Genomic DNA, 16,813 nt, shown 5'->3' with positions numbered 1-16,813 from the left:
CATTTCTTTTGTATCCCCTCACAATTTGTGAACCAAACAAGCCTTTAATGCTCATATTGTCCAAATTTTAGCTTCGAAAGAATTCATATTTTTTGAGATTTAAAAACTAATGGTATCGATTGAGACTAATACCTGCCACTTGTGGACAAAGAATGCCTTTTCGACCAAAATGATAAAATATTTATATGACGTTTTGGATTTATACCTTAAAAAATGAATTGCATAAGCCAACATTAGACTTGTATTTAATAACAAACATTAGGACGATTATTTGAACATTTTGATTAATTAATAGGTACCATTGACATCATTCCGTTTCCATCTATCTTTCGTTAAAACGACATATTAACTTATTCATGAATTGATCTGTTGGAATTGAATAAAATGGCCGTTTGTTGCAAGTAACGTACTTCCAAGCCTCATTTATTACCACTCTTCCTCTGCTTCTTAGCCAACACCAAATGCTCCATTGAAGCTCACAAATGGTGCCATGATTTGGTGTACGTGTGGGAACATGGAAGAGAAAAATTATAAGTATAACATGAACCATATGATCTTGTTCAAGAGGTGAGTCTCAAAACTAGGTTTTTCTCACCAACATTGAAGATTTCGAATCTTAATTTTTGTTTTTGTTTTGGTTTTGGTTTTAGTTTTTAGGAATCAAAATTCTGTTTTGATGATTGCTTTAATTCAAAGACGGGCATAAACAATACTAGGGTTGTTGAGGAAACTCAATGTTTATATAAAGTTAAGTTAAAGGAATGTGCAATCAAATAACCAATGCATCTCAAACTGACTAATAAGTTCTAGGCCGTATGTATTGGTTTCAAGGTTTTTGTTCATTACAGTCGTTAATGTATGTGATTTGGTGATTAGATGTATGTATATGTTGGTTTTTGTACCTTTTTTTATAAAATTTAATGCAAGCATTTGAAGTTAATGTTTTTAACAAAGATTCGTTTCGAAATTTATCTTTGGCATTACGGTGTTTAAGTTTCAAAGTTTTAATAAGGTGTTAGATCTTTGATAAAATATAGTGGAAGGATTTATTTGATGCTTTTAAAGGGTATAAATCGTGTTATTAATGTCTCATGGTAACTTAATGCATTCATGTGGTTATAAGTTCAATATAGATGGTTGGTTGCTTGCTCCTTCATTTATTGTACGTGCCAAACTAGACTTGTTCATGTGGTTATGTTGGAATTATTGAATTGAAAAGTCTGATTTTTTTTGTTTGATTTCATTGTTGCACCGTAATTTGTATATCTGATTTGGCATCTAAATGCATCATGGGTCTTGGGTTGCCTTTATTTGCACACTTCATTGATGCACCGTACTTCCTATATCGGATTTGGCTTCTCAATGCATCATGGGTCAGATTCGTCAGAGTTGTTTTCTGAGTTTGGCTTTATTCGCAGACTTTAGATCAACTTGTTCGTACTAATAGATCATTTAAAAATGAGTGCAACCCTAAACAAAAAGTGTAATGCAGTGGCTATCAATAAAATATCTCTTTCTTGTTTGTTGTGGATGTACCTCCATTTTTCATAACAAGTGAATCACATTAAACATTATGTTCTTATTTCCTACTGCATTTATTACTCCGTGTATGTATGAAATCGTTTATTATTCGTCGAAGTGCTTAAACATAACATGTGTTACGGTTCAAAAATTGGTGCATGACTAGTGTAATTTTACCAAAGATTAGAGATTACAATACTAACATGTGGCACACTAACATGCCATAGAAGTTCTAAGTTTTTCATGGTATTATTAATAGGAAATGCCAACAAATGGCTATTTAGGTCATTAGGGTAATTATGGACGATGATAGTTTTCGGATGTGATTAACGTGTCATTTGAGCCTGCTCGGATGTGAGTAACGTGTCATTTGAGCCTGCTCGGAAGCAAACTCCGGGCAAAACATCGTCCTCTCAGTGAACATACGGGTGATCTCCGTCACCGACTCAGTACCATGTCTCAACTCTAAAAACTCCAGTGTCAGCCGCTCTCGCTCAACCTGTGGGATGTAGTGAGCGCGGAACATCTCCCTGAACTGATCTCAAGTACTGTAACTCTCTGATCATCAGTATACGACCTTGTCATAAATCTCCACCGGTGATTTTCTTCGGACCTCAACAGGTTCAGAGCATACCTGACCTTCTAGTCAGTAGGACATGAGCATGTGAAAAAACATCCCTCAACGTCCGATAGCCACCTCATGGCTATGATCGGGTCCTGAATCCCATCAAAATTCCGGGCCTCCGTGTAATCGAAGTCCCATTACTGAAAAGCCCGACTGGTCCCACCACCAGCAGCTGCTACAACTTCCTGCATTCCTTAGTGTCGTATTCGGGTATATTGCAGTATTGACAGTAGCTAATATTTATGTTACCTCTATTGTAGTTGTTGCCTCCATTGTATTGTCCAGGGGGACGAGATGGGCCTGAATTTGATCGATAACTGGTATTTGAATTGTTGTTGTTGAACCTTGGTGAATTGCGATTGTAACAGGAGGATTTTAGTGTATTGCGACTGGAAAATTTATGGGTACTGTTGACTGTTGCAATGACTGAGGATGTGTGTGTGTCTTTCAAAGTTCTTTCGTGATCAAGTAGTTTGTCAAAGAGATCTGGATACTTAATGGGGGTATCACGAATCTTTAGGGCTGAGGCTATGTGTGTGTAATCGTCACCTAGTTGTCCTAATATGTGGACAATTAAGTCCTCTTCATCAGCTGGACTTTGAGCTAAGGCAAGGTCATCCGCAATATTTTTCATATCGTGAAGAAACTCCGTTATAGAGCAGGTACCACCTGGATTGTTGGCTAATCGAGACTTTAAGGAAATAATGCAGGAACGAGAGACGTTGGCATAGCTCTCTATGAGGCGTTTGAAAGTTTCTTGTGCCGTTTCAGCCGAAGTGACAATCGGTTGAATAGTTTCTGAACAGCTCCCCAGTAGAGCTCTAAGGATGATTTTATCCTGTCGATACCAGAGGGTGTATTGTGGATTTGCTTTCGATATGTTGTCAGTTGTTAGGTTTTTGACCGGAGCTGCTGTGGAGCCATCAATAACCTTTGAGACCTAATCTGTGACATCCCCATTTTCTCGGCCAGAAAAGACCGATTTTGTTTATGCTTTATAAAAATCAGAGTACTTCTTTTCATAAAAATGTTGCGGAATTTGTTCCCAGAAAAATACGATAAATACGTTATCAAAACATTTTCGAAGAAACGTATTTTATTCATTTTAAAACGTTTGGGATGTCATCGTTAATACATAAACATAAGCATAAACGGAATTTACATTTATTTACACAAGTGATCTACATCTCTTTAATCTCTCAGTGTAATGTCACTTCATATCGACACCTGTGATATAAAAAAACTGAGTGGGTCAGGTTGGGAAACCTGGTGAGTACATAGGCTTTTCAACCCACAATAATATAATTATTATGTTTAATCATCAAACAGTTAACCCAATTACCCATCCCCATTATCTTCTTTATTCTTAAGGATCTACCCTAAGAATCAGCTATTTCTTGTTCATTCATTCCTAAGGAGTATCCTAAGGAATAGGTACGAATTCCATCGTTGTAAATGACACATCTGTCAAACACAACTACTAGTTTTGTCACTTAGGCGCAGCTGCCAAAATTATGACATTCTCTATGGGGCGTATTTGCCGGAATAGTCCTTTAGGCGCATCTGCCGGGGTTATGAGGTTCTCTATTAGGCGCTTCTGCCGGTAGAGTCCTTTAGGCGCATCTGCCAGGGTTTTATTGATAATATCGTTTTTGAGAGTCCACTCGCAATACATATCAATGGGTTTTTTTTAGAGTACACCTAGTGAATACACAGTTCAAAACACCTACAGGTTGCGAGCCTGCTAGTGTCCACTGGACTGTCTAAAATAGTCTGTGGTTGTCATCCATACTCTGCTGGATGATGGGGCCATCACTTGGGTAAAAGGCTTCTCTCATGGATCACCTCTCACCCTCACCTCATGGTCTATATCACCTCTTTCTCATTTTATTTTTGTCACACGGAAACTATTTCATCTACCCATGTTTTACCAACACATTTTGTAGATATAAAATACGTATACAGTTTAAATAATTTAAAACATGTATGAAATCATTCATCCAGCATAGACAACAAGTATTCAGATACTATGCACACATAGCACGTAATTTATGTAAAATATTTCATATCTATGTATAAGATAAAAGGGAACATGCACTCACTTGAAAGGTGGTGACTCAGCACTCGGACAACGCTTCGATACTCTCAAAATAATTTTCCTTCGATAAAACCTAGTATCAATACCACTAGGGTTTAGTCTAACGTCAACCGCGACTAATTAATAGTCTATATATTATTATTATTATTTAAGCGTTAAATAACACTCAATTTAACAGTAGGAGGCGTTTAGATTGTTAAATGACCACGAAGAATTCGTAACTTCTTCATACGGACTCCGTTTTCGTCTATCTTTTTACCATTGAGTTCTTATTAATGAGATCTTCAACTCTCATTTAGGTCGCGTAAGCCAAAAACCGCTCGAACTAAAATTCGAGTTTCGGGCTGTACACTACTAAGCCGAAAATTCGAAAAATCATAACTTCCTCATACGTAGTCAGATTTGGGAGTTCTTTTTATGGATTTTCTCAGTTTAACATACTCTACAACTTTGGTTTAGATTACTAAGGCTAATAAGTCTTCTATCGTAAATTCACTTTTTACGCTTTCTGGTGCCGTGCCGGTTTTGCCGTAAAACTTCGACGAGCCATAACTTCTTCGTTATAACTCGGATTTTGGCGTTCTTTATATGTACGGAAACCTTGAGACATGTTCTACAACTTGGTTAAGACTATTTATTATAAATAGTATTTTGTCTAAAAGTCGTTTTCGACACTTATTGCCTCAAAATTGACTAACACGGATCTACGGGCGTTACATAATCCAGTTAGGGTTGCGACAACCTGCTTCCGCCAGACGGGAAAATTGTTGGTTGTGAGTTTAATTGGGAAGTGTGTGTGAGTTGTGACCTCGGTAACACTTGACATGGCGATTGAAATTGAGTGAGGTAAAAGAAAATTGGATCGGAATTGAAACTCTTAGGAGCTATTAAGCTCTGATACCATATAAAGAAGAGATTATAGTGATCGAAAGACTTGATTTCATTCCATAATTTACATGCCATATATAAGCAGACTACAAGTTGTTAATGAACGAATTTACAAGAGTACATATAGGAGATATTATAGGATCTCTTTAACTATACAATCAAATGTACAGATGGAATAACAATGAATTATAAATGTGATGTAAAGTTGTGGGTTGTTGTGATTCATGTGGGCTGCTGTGATTCTGTATTGGGCTCCATATCCTTAATAGTTTGTTTATATTCATTCATTTAAGTTCTTTTTTTGTTCATTACATTACTATATTATATGTTTGTTTATGTTTAATTATGTTTGTTTATCTCCGTCCGTTTATGTTCGTTTAGCATGTTAACGAACATAAACAAACGAATATGATCAATGTAATTTGTTAAACAAACGACCACAAACAAGAAAATCGTTCGTTTATTCGTTGTTCCTTTGTTTTTTTTGAATAACTTATACGAATAAACATTAACAACCCCCATTCAATTGTCTTCGTTCCTTTTGTTTACAACCCTAGGTATTGGTGTTGATTTTAATAAAGTGGATTAAATAAAACTACTATTTACTATTGGGTGTGCCGCTTTAAAATTTACATTAACATACATTGGTGTTCTTGTTGGTTTAAATATGACAAAGGTTTAGTCATGGAAAGTTCTACTATGTTGGCTACATGGAAGGTAAAATTATTTTTGGTAGGTGGTCAACTTGCAGTTGTTAAGTCTATACTTGAGAGTATTGCTACTTATTTTGTACCCTTAAAAAATAATTGATTCCATAGAATCTATTTAGAATCGGTTCTTTGTGGGTGGAGATATGGGTGAAAGAAAACTTACTTGGATAATATGAATAAGATGATGGCTAGTAAAAAAAGATAGAAGTTTACGGTAGGAAGCTTATACAAGTTCAATAGAACACCACTTTTTAAATGGAAGTGAAGGTTTTTTACTATGTGGGCGCGGGTTATAAAAAATATGCATTGAGAAAAAGGTTGTTGGAAATCTCAAATTCCAACCGGATTCGTAGCTTCACCATGGGTGGAATGATCATAAAGGAATTGACTTACATGTTTTATGTTCTAAGAAAGTTGGTGATGGCGATGGGAGTTGGATCCCGGTGAAGGATACATTCTTGCCTCGATCCACAAGACAACTCATAGACAAAGGTACACTTTCCATTAACTAAAGATTAACCTGATTAAAGTTAATATCTTAAAGTGGAGGTTGAACAAATTTCCGGTTAAAGTAAACCTTGACAACATGGGCATGGATATTGACTCTCTTTTGTGTAGTACTTGTAACAAGGATGTGGAGTCTTTTAATCATATGTTTGTCATGTGTAACACGACAATGAAAATTTGGGTGGAATTTACTCGATGGTGGAAAGTAAATTTGCAAAGTATTACTAATTATAATGAATTCGAAATGTGGGTTAAACAACTACATCTCACGGCTTGGCAGAGATATTCAACAACACAACTTACGTTTTGGGCGATTTTGAGGCTTAGAAATTATGCAATATTTGGAATTTAAATTCATTAGCCTACGCGTTAGTAATGATAAAGTCCATCAAATACACATTTTAGTAGTCTCTACTTTTTACAATATGGATTTAATTTTCATTTCTTTTAGATTTTGACAGAATTAATTCATGAACCAACCATGCCCGTACTGTTTAGTGTTTATATTGTCAAACTTTTAGCTACAAATAATTTATATTTGAGATTTAAAAACTAATAGGGTATCGATTGAGACTAATACCTGCCACTTGTGGACAAAGAATGCCTTTTCGACCAAAATGATTAAATATTTATATGACGTTTTGGAGTTATACCTTAAAAAATGAATTACATAAGCGATCATTAGACTTGTATTTAATAACAAACATCAGGAAGATTATTTGAACATCTTGATTAATTAATAGCTACCAATGACATCATTCCAATTGCATCCATCTTTTGTTAAAACAACATAATAACTTATCCACGACTTGGTCTATTGGAATTGAATAAAGTGGCCGTTTGTTGCAATTGTACTTCCAAGCCTCATTTATTTCCACTCTTCCTCTTCCTAGCTAACACCAAATGCTCCATTCAAGCTCACAATTGGTGCCATTATTTGGTGTAGGTTTGGGAACTTGGAAGACAACAATTATAGGTAGAACATGAATAATATGGATCTTTTTTCAACAGGTAAGTCTCAAAACTAGATTTTTCTCACCAACATTGAAGATTTCGAATCTTAAATTTTTGTTTTGGTTTTGTCCTTGTTTTTAGAGATCATGATTCAATTTTGATAATTGCTTTGATTCAAAGACGGTCATAAACGATACTAGGGTTGTGGAGGAAACTCGCGGATGCTTATATAAAGTTAAGTTGAAGGAATGTGCAATCAAAGAACCAATGCATATCAAATTGACTAATAAGGTGATAAGGTCTAGGTTGTATGTATTGGTTTGAAGTTTTTTTTTTGTTTATTATGGTCGTTAATGTATATGATTTGGTGGTTATGGTTATGTACATGTAGGTTTTTGTGCCCCTTTTGATAAAATATAATTGAAGATGGCACATTGGATATAGATCTCATATTCCTCTTTTTTTTTCTCTTTTTTTATGGATTGGTAACACACTTTGTAAGCATTCTAGATTATGTTTTCATTTGTTAATATTTATATGCTCTTTTGTTAAATCAATTTCATTGAACATTTGATTTTCATTTTTGGAATAATTAATATTCAGTTTTTAAAGATTAACGCGAATCTGATGGAGATGCCATGCGTTCCACTTAGGGACAAAAAATGCCTTTTCATCCAAAATTATCAAACATGCCACTTGGACTTATGCTAAATTTAATCAATTATGTAACGTCACTAATCTTGTATTTCAATAACATTGGTCACAAGTAGTATGTTAACATCTTGATTACTTAATTCATACTAGTGACAATAGCATATTAACCAAGACGCATGTCTTAAATGTTAGCACAAACTGGGCTATCGAAGCCAACAATAAATAGTTGTATCTTCTCAACACACTTCTAAATCTCACTCTTTTTCATTCTCTTTAGTCTTTAATCCTATTAGTCCCTAAGTACTCTTATATATGAGCCTTGTAACGGGTTTCATCATATGGGTTAGTTGTGGGAAGACAACAATTATAACTACACCATGAATGAAAACCATTGTCAAGTGTAGATTTTGATCTTGCTCTCAACAAATAAGTGCATCCCAAAACTAAAGTTGGCATCAACAAGATACGGGTCGTAATTTCTCTTTTTTTTCAAGGATTATATTGTCTTCTAATGGTTATTTCTATTCTATGAATGTACTGAAATTCTTCAGAAAATATTAAGCTTTTTTAAATACAAAACTATTTGTTTGACGCTTTTAAATGTTATAAATCATGTTTTTCATGTGTCATGGTCCTTTAGTACATTAATGGATGTATAAGTTTCATATGGTTAGTAGGTTACTCCTATTGTAAGACCTTTAAAAGAATAGACACATTTTGGATATACTAGTATGTGTATGGATTAGTAAATACTAAATACATACATAATGATAAGAATCTTAAAACTTTGAGAGTGTGTTTCTCTGTGTTGTAACTAGATCATGAAAGGTACAAAATATATGACAAGCTCAATAATAGATCCATTATGTATTATTATTGTCTTGGAATGATTCATGGACAACTTGGAAGAATAATTATAGGGTTGTCCCACCATTTCGAAAAAAAAAAAGTGAAAAGTATGATGCATTAATAAGTAATTAGCATACATTGACTTTGTGGTGTAAAATTATGTGACATCTACATTTTCTCTGTCATTTTATAACTTTTTATTTATACTTATTTAAAACAACGTTTATTTATAAATGCGGAATTTGGTCTCGTAAAAGTATTCCAAAGAAATATTTTTTTATTGATTTATAAAAAGCTTGGGATGTCATAACTGATACAAAACATAAGCATAAACAGGTATTACAATATCTTAGACTAACAATCTACATCTCATTTGTTGGTGATTTTAGTGTCACCATGTCATTTTAAGTAACTAGAACTAACATGTGAGCTAAGGGGCTTCATGATTTGTACTCTAAAACATGTACGGGGTTGTGCGGAGTGCACGCATGTATAAGATCGAGTCAGAAGCTGGTTCGACGATTAGTCGGGGGTCCAGGGGCAGCGCCCCCGTGTCCGGGGTTTCCAAAGGGGCAGCACCTCTTCGGCAAGGTCTAGGGGTAGCGCCCCTAGCAGGGTCCAAGGGGTAGAGCCCCTAGCTGGGGTCCTGCTGATTATGGTAATGGAAAATTCAATTTCTTGAGGGTGATTATGGTAAAACTAACGAAACTCGTTAGTTTTTAGTAACCTTAATCCGGATTAATATTACTTGCTTCCAAAGCAAGTAATGACGACCCAACCCTAATGAAACCCTAATCGTGTTTAGTCTATAAACAACTCTTCCTTTCCAGAAGACGTACGTTCTTTAGCTCTCGTTTTTCATCACACATTCACAGAACCTTTTAGCATAATAGCTTACGTTTTATGTGCCTAGAAACGTAGGTGTCCGCTTGGATTATCCTAGGCTGGATTTCTTGTAACTCAGGCATAGGGTAGAAATATCAGTTCAGAAAGTGATATCACGATCCAAGCTGGTATGCAGATCTCCACCGCAAACCCTAATTTTCCCAACATCCTTGAATCTCTCGTCATGCATGTAACTTTGTACCCTTACCTGTGATACAAAGAAGCTAGGTGGGTCAGGTTGGGAAACCTGATGAGTACATAGGGTTTTCAACCCATGATAATATAGCTAATATGTTTAATTACCAAAGAATTAACCCGCTTATTCATCCTCATTTTCTTAATTATTCTTCCCTGATGGTTTATCCTAAGGTTCATCGTAATCATCATTGATGACGGCATTGTTATAGGGATTTCCATGCAATATATGTCAGTAGATTTCTTTCTATTTTCATTCCCAAGGATTTGTCCTAAGGATCATCTTAGTCATCGTTGCTGACAATATTGTTATAGGGATTTCTATGCAATACATGTCAGTAGGTTAGAGTACATCAAATAGACACGAAGTACATCGCTATCTGCGTTCCACAGGACGATCATGAGTAGTTTGGTGGTTGTCACCTGTACTCTACTAAGTGACTACATCGTTGGTACATTAGTACTATTTCTACATCGTTGGCACACCAGTATCATTCCTACATCGTTGGCACACTAGTACTATTTCTAAAGTCGTGGCATCCTATCTTTGTCTACATCTTTCATCATACTATGGTATCTTATCTTTCATCGTACTATGGCATATTTCACTACCCTTCGTTACCCAATGTACTATATCTATAAAATATATATACGATATATAAATCATATAAGATCTATCTTTATAATATATCATCTAACACATAGCATCTTTGCACATAAGCGTATATAGCATTCAATTATCTAAATACTTCATATCTATGTGTAAGATGAAAATAAACTATGCACTCACCGGATAAAAGTTGGTGACTGGTGATTTCGGCAGCACTTCACTTCGTACTTTTGAAAAGACCTTGACGTATAGAGTACTAAGCCTTTGTATAGTTTCGTAATCCTGGTGACAATAATAGTTATAGTCTAGATTTCTCTCTAATCTCAATGTCTACATCAAGATCTATCAAGTAAGGATCAGTCAGGCAGGACAGTTGGGAGGCAGGACCATTTCGACATATAGCCTTTCAGATATCTAACAACCAAGCGAGCGTGATCATCATAGATACATTTCCCGTAAGTAGATCAATCACTATAACGACTTGGAATTATTGATAAATCTTATATATAGGTTCATAATAATGACTTATGACTATAAATATAAGTTACACTGAAAGAAATAGGGTGTAGTTTAATTTACAGTGGTTTTAGCGGAAACGGGGGAAACACATGGACAGAACTTCAAAACCAACAGATCTATTTCTTTGGGCCCTCTAACACTCCAGAGCCTTGCTACTAACCCCTTAAATTTACTAAAATCAGGTTTTGGAGGTTTGGGGTCGTTTGGGAGTGATTTGGAAGGATTTTGTGAACAGGAAGCGAGAATTTTACCTACTATTTATAGGACTACGACGTGCGTGTCGTGCACCATACACTAATGCATTGGTGGCTCCTATAGCCTTCTGCCACATGTTGCCGCCTCTGTGGTCCACATCTCCTTATTCTAGAACATGTCGCGTGTTGGCATTTGGTTGATCCACAAGTCGTCGCCGGATTAAGCCATGTCGCCTTGTCTCTTGGAGTGGGGGGGGGGGGGATTTGCCACATGGCGGACTGCGGTGCTTCCATGTCATCAACACACGTATTTTCATGAATTCTTCAGATGGCCATAACTTTTGCATACAAGATTCGTTTTCCACGTTCTTTATATCCCCGGAATCCTATTGATGAGCTCTACAACTTTCATTAAGTTCGCAATACCTAATTCTTGCTCTAACAAAATTTCATATTTAGATTGGTTTAATTGCGAAACTTCGAAGAATCATAACTACTTCATACAAAGTCGAATTTCAATGTTCTTTATATGTACGGAATCATTGTCCCATATACTAAAACTTTGTTAAGATTGTTTATCATAAATAATCTTCTATTAAAAATTCATTTTTACCGATTATTATCTCTAAATTGACTAACTTGAATATGTGGGCGTTACAAATTATAAAGTAAAAGGATATGAGAGATAAAATGTGCTTGTACTAATGTAATGATGTATGAAATATGTTTAGACCATAGGTGAAGCTCAAATGGTGATATATTATCCATTTTGAAAATTCACCAAAGTATGTTTTATAAATTGGATAAGAAAATATAAGTGATATGTGGATTGTCAAAAGATAGTTTACAAGGTTCTAAAATGATTTTTAGTGTTATAAATACATATGTGAGATGTTTAGTGCATTAAGGATAGGTACAAATAAAGATAAGAGAATGAAGTACAATGTTGGTAAAGCACTTGCTAGAAAGAGTGTTACATGGATGAAAGTAAATTACCTTAATAGGTTATGTGAGAGCATTTAAGATAACTCTACTATAACATCATGTTTCAAGAAGTTTCTTATTTCAGGATTATGGACAATAAATGAATCAATTAAAGGCATTGGGCTTCAATGGAATAGGGTTTACAACCTATTGGATATTGATAATATTGTTTATGCGATCCAAGCCCTTGGTTTGTGTTTTGGATTCAAAGGGTAAAACATGAAAATTGATGTTTAAGACTTTTTTCTTGGAATAAGGATTTTAGTTCTGTATGTTTTAAATTAAAAGTAATTAAATAGGATTGTGGGGCTCTTCAATACCTTTCTGTGCATATGAAGAAAGTTGAAAATGGAGTTGAAACGAAGAAGTTATGGCTTTTTGAAGTTAGGCAAAGGGAGTCTTGATGGGTTTGAGCCAAAAGAACATCCTATGTGCTCATCCAAACCCTAATGCTTGGATCTATGTTTCTCAATTGTACATGCATTCATCCAAGTCTTGCAAACCCTAGATCTAGTGAGTATAATTCAAAATTATAATAACAAAACAGATCTAGATGATTACCTCTTCTTGGAAGCTTGAATCTTTTGTCCTTAGAGCTTAGAGTCACAAATGTCACTCCTCTAATGGCTTACAAACACCAATAGCAAGAGGATGAACTTGGAGAGAGGTTGTAGGCTCTAGAATTCGGCTCTTGCACTCTTAAGAATAGGGTTCACCGATTTCTGAAGCCTAAGGGTCTATGTATACTTGTGCTGCTAGGGTTTCAGTCAAAACCCTAATTGGATAGCTTAGGCCTTAAGCAGTCCAAAGAACCTTCCAGAATAAGGCCTTAGGCGAAAATTAGATGGGCTCCCACTCTATTTTTGTCCACCCCTTAATCCTAAAGGATTCTCATCCCAAATCAACTATCACACAATTGACAGTTCCAATCCCCTTTATTTAATTAATCTCTTTTAGCCACGAAACTAATTCTTAATTAATTATTGTCTAATATTAATTAAACTATATGATTTCTCTTTTAATATATTATTCATATAACATATTAACAAATCATAATAACCTCTTTATTCATAAATCATCCTATCATGTTGCTTTGGTGAAGGCAACCCAAAAGGACCATGCACAACCGGGTCAAGTATTTACCAAATATAGTTACGGGCTTAGACACTAATCCAACAAGTCTGGTAATACGCAAGGCATATATGCTGAGGATGGGACACGTTTTTAGTGGAGTATGCAGGGTGTACTCAAAGTTATGAAGTGCATAATTCTGAAGTGTAAAAACCATAATTCCAGTGTTTTAAGCCCTATTTAAGGTCTCTAACCCCTTGGGGGTCCTTCCAATCATCAGCCTCCACCCTCTTGAGCCTCTAACTCGAAACCCTAGCCTCCTCTCACTTATTTTGAGCTTTAAAATCATTTATGAGCTTATTTCTCCATTGGAAGGTGGAATCTTAAATAACAAGGTGGTGGCAAATTTCATAGAAGAAGGATTCAAGTATAGATCCGGCAAGTTTGCCTCATTTATGGACCATTGAAGGTAAAAAGCTTCAGACTTGCTCAATGGTTTCATAGATCTTGTTAATTTTCATATTTGTCACTTTTTGGTCACTTTAGTACATAAATTTTAGATCTTGAAAGTTTGTGACCTTGTTATAGATAAAGTTGGAAACTTTATCAATCTAAATATCATATTGATTCAGATCTGAAGGTTGGAGACTTGGACTTAATGGATTAAGTTGAGAATGATGCATTTTTGGTCCTTTTGAGACTTAAGACTAGATCTTGGCTGTTGGGAATATCCTAATGGATAAAGTTGGAAACTGTATCCATTGTAGAGGTATTAGGAACCAGATCTGAGCTTGGAGTGAATGGTCTTAATGTATTATGTGCTTAAAATGAAGTTTGGCTTCAGGCTCTATACGCGATACGTAATCCGGGCTACGCCCAGCGTAACCAGGTTCCCACCCATATTTATGGATTAAGGCTCTACACCCAACGTAGAGATAGAGTATGTAACGCATAGGTCAACAAAAGATTGATCGTTGAATTTTTGACCAATTTGAATTTGGTCAACTGTGAGGGGTTTAAGGCTTGGAAGGGAAAAATGGTCTTTTGCCCAAATAAGTATTTGCATTGGTATTTCATACTTGATAAGTTGGAATAATTACCTTGATTGCTAATTATGGTTGTATTGGATATGTATAGTGTGAGGAGGTTCTCGCACCAATAGCTCGGTGTATGATTTATCCATTATCATTGAGGTGAGTCTCTTCACTATACTCATGGGTCGAAGGTATCAATGTCGATCTGTTGGATTATGTTTGTAGGATGATGGTTGTCTTTGTGACACTTGTTGATAAGCTTGTATGTGTTTGTTATATTTGTGACTTATACTAATATGTTTGTATGCTATAGTATGTGGAGTGAAATGGACCCTAGGGTTGATATGGACCAGCCACATCTACATGTTGTTATATAGAGTCATTATGGACTCAAGGTTGATACAGACTCAGGGGTTGAAATAGACCCCACACAACTACAAGCTATTACATAGAGTCATTATGGAATTGGGGTTGATACATACCCGACATAGCCAAGTGTTGTTATATTTGTATATATATGTTGTATGTGGTATTTTTGGGAACTCATTAAGATGTGTGCTTACGATTTATGTTTAAAACATTTTCATGTACTTTTGGTTTCAAAATGAAGGGCTTGGCTTGATCGCACTGCATCCCCTGTAGATTTATTACACGTTGAATCTTTACGAATTACTCAGATGTTTTGAGAATACTTTTATTCTGAATTTCTTTAGGTTAATGAATGAATGGTTTGACTTATTTAAACATGAAAATTTTACTTGATATTTTTGGGTCATTACAAGTTGGTATCAGAGCCTTGATTTGAGGGATTCGGACACACCATCGGGTGTATTTAAACTCAAACTAGGGAATTGATAAGTTTTTCATAAAAGAAATGATTTTCTTAAAAGGTTTTTAATAAGAAGAAGGGGTTTGATGCATGCAATCGGTCGAGCTCAAGTAAGTATTTCCAAAAATACCCATATACATTTTATGTTTTATGTTTGATATGAGTATATGAGAATTGCATGCTAGATTAGGCTAAGGATCTGCTTAGGATTGCATGATAGTATGCTAGAAGAGATGCATGTATATACCTATTGATTGAGCTTTTAGAACTGCATGTATCTATGGATTCAAATATTGGATAGAATGGCCTGAAGGTTGGAGATGAATCTAAACATCATATTGATTTAGATCTGAAGGTTGGAGACTTGGATTAGGATTAAGTTGAGAAAGATGCATTTTTGGTCCCTTTGATATTTAAAGACTATATATTGGTTGTTTGGACCATCCTAATGGATAAATTTGGAAACTTTATCCATTATAGAGGTATTAGGAACCAGGTCTGAGCTTGGAGTGAAAGGTCTTAATGTATTGAGTGCTTAAAATGAAGTTTGGCTTCAGGCTCTATACGTGGTGCGTAATCCGAGCTATGCCCATCGTAGCCTGTTTCCCACTTGTCTTTCTGTATTAAGGCTCTACGCCCAACGTAGAGATAGAGTATGCGTCGCGTAGGTCAACAAAAGATTGACTGTTTGCTTTTTGACCAATTTGACTTTTGGTTAACTGTGATGGGTTTAAGGCTTGGAAGGGCAAAATGGTCCTTTGCCCAAATAAGGATTTTCCTTGGTATTTCGGACTTCATAAGTTGGATTAATTACCTTAATTGCTAATTAGGGTTGTATTGGATATGTATAGTATGAGGAGATTCTTGTACCAACAGGTCGAGTGTGAGATTTATCTGTTATTGTTGAGGTTAGTCTCTTCATTGTACTTGTGGGTCGAAGGCACCAATTTTGGATTATGTTTGTAGGATGATGGTTGTCTTCGTGACACTTGTTGATATGCTTGTATGTGCTTGTTGTCTTTGTGACTCAAGCTTATATGTTTGTATGCTTATGTATGTGGGGAGAAACGGACCTGGGGGTTGATACCGACCAGAAACAGCTACAAGTTGTTATATAGAGTCATTATGGACTCGGGGTTGATAAGGACTCAGGGGTTGAAACGGACCTGACACAACTACAAGTTGTTACATAGAGTCATTATGTGTAGCACCTGGTTCTTGGTACGTATTCTGTTATTAAATCTTCAGTTATTTTTGCATTTTTAGCCTTGGACTCGACGAGTCGAAGGACTGACTCGCCGAGTAGAAGCGGGATGAGACGCGGAGTTTAAGTTGCGGACTCGGCGAGTCGGGTCCCGGACTCGGCGAGTAACCGCTGTCTAGACAAAAACCCTAATCCAGGGGTTTGCACCCTATTTAAACGACCTTATGCAGCCTCCATTTCCCCTTTATGCTCCCAAACACTTCTCATAGCAAACCCTAGCCGTTTTTTGAGAAAATCCAAGGCTTTTGAGTGATTCTTGTGATTTTTGACCTCAAGGAAGAAGGAAGAGCATAGAAGGATCAAGAGGAGACTGAAGGATTCGAGTTTGGTTCACCATTTGCAGTCTACAGAAGGTATAAAGTCTGAACCTTGCTCATTCATCTGTTAGATCCCTCTTTGGGGTGATTTAGGGCTTTTATAAG

The 16,813-nt window shown here is 35.8% G+C and overlaps 2 long non-coding RNA genes across 2 annotated transcripts; both read left to right on the top strand.

The window, feature by feature from the left end:
- The first annotated feature begins 389 nt into the window (after nucleotides 1–389).
- LOC145058573 (uncharacterized) lies at nucleotides 390–1,238 on the top strand. The gene is made up of 2 exons (XR_013686426.1): nucleotides 390–567; nucleotides 651–1,238. It is a non-coding gene; the product is annotated as an uncharacterized LOC145058573 (long non-coding RNA).
- Nucleotides 1,239–7,198: 5,960 nt separating this feature from the next.
- On the top strand, nucleotides 7,199–7,807 carry LOC145058728 (uncharacterized). The gene is made up of 2 exons (XR_013686484.1): nucleotides 7,199–7,360; nucleotides 7,445–7,807. It is a non-coding gene; the product is annotated as an uncharacterized LOC145058728 (long non-coding RNA).
- Nucleotides 7,808–16,813: the final 9,006 nt, after the last annotated feature.

The sequence above is a fragment of the Lactuca serriola genome, chromosome 6 (assembly GCF_051521515.1).
Source record: "Lactuca serriola cultivar US96UC23 chromosome 6, Lser_US96UC23_V15, whole genome shotgun sequence".
Lineage (NCBI taxonomy): Eukaryota > Viridiplantae > Streptophyta > Magnoliopsida > Asterales > Asteraceae > Lactuca > Lactuca serriola.
This window is presented reverse-complemented; position numbering and strand designations above follow the sequence as displayed.